The sequence below is a fragment of the Octopus bimaculoides genome, chromosome 29 (assembly GCF_001194135.2).
Source record: "Octopus bimaculoides isolate UCB-OBI-ISO-001 chromosome 29, ASM119413v2, whole genome shotgun sequence".
Classification (NCBI taxonomy): Eukaryota; Metazoa; Mollusca; class Cephalopoda; order Octopoda; family Octopodidae; genus Octopus; species Octopus bimaculoides.
Genome location: NC_069009.1, coordinates 9,897,581 through 9,898,541, shown reverse-complemented (window position 1 = coordinate 9,898,541; position 961 = coordinate 9,897,581). Strand labels below are relative to the sequence as shown.

Here is a 961-nt window from a genome sequence, read left to right as displayed (position 1 = left end):
TATATATATATACATCTATATATATACATTTGTGCAGATGTATACATACATACATACATACATATATATATATATATATATATATATGTGTGTGTGTGTGTGTGTGTGTGTGTGTGTGTATGTATACTTACATAATATATATATAACTATATATGTATGTATATATGTATGTATGCCTGTGTATATGTGAGATAAAAGTTTCACTTTAATAGTTTCACTTTAATAGTTTCAGTATTAATAGTGAAACTATTAAAGTGAAAGTATCTGACATTACAATAGGGAGATTGTTATTGTTTCATTTTTGATACATAATGCTGAAATAGTGGAGGAGATATGATATTGCTCTGGGCTCACACTAGGTAAGAAGTTAAAAATTCCTTGGGCCTATGACACTACATGGACCCTAAGTAAGGCATGTGTAAAATTTGAATGAAATTGGTTGTGTAGTTCTCAAGTTTTAGGGATTTACACAGACACAAGACAGACAGACATTCTCATCTTTATATATATATAGATTACTTGATAGAGTTATAATATTTATAGATAAATTTTTTTCCAAAATGTTAGGATTAAGAAAGAAACTTTTTTAGAGAGTAGAATTAGTATTTTTTAAGGTAATAATAAAATTAGTAAAATCTATTTTCATGCAGTTGGAGTGTGCTAAGTTTCCTTAGCTCCGACAGCCAACGGCATGAAAATAGTTTCCAACATTTTTATGGTAGAGAGTTGTGAGAGGTAATATTGTATGAGAGAGTGACTTCAATACATATTTCAGTTCCAAACATTATGGAGCACATGTTATGGTTAAATTATTTGTAGTTATTGAATAGTGAGAGATGAGTAAAGCATGAGGAACAGTAGAAGTGTCATTGAATAATTAGAGAGGGGGTCAGAGGAGTAAAGTTGAAAAAGTGTAACACACTGATACACCGACATTCGCTTTCACATTTATTATTATTAT

At 29.4% G+C, this 961-nt stretch overlaps 1 protein-coding gene across 1 annotated transcript in view; it reads right to left on the bottom strand.

The window, feature by feature from the left end:
• The window catches only part of LOC106879930 (ubiquitin carboxyl-terminal hydrolase 19), a 163,422-nt gene that overhangs the window by 119,943 nt on the left and 42,518 nt on the right, over positions 1–961 (bottom strand). The window lies entirely within an intron of this gene.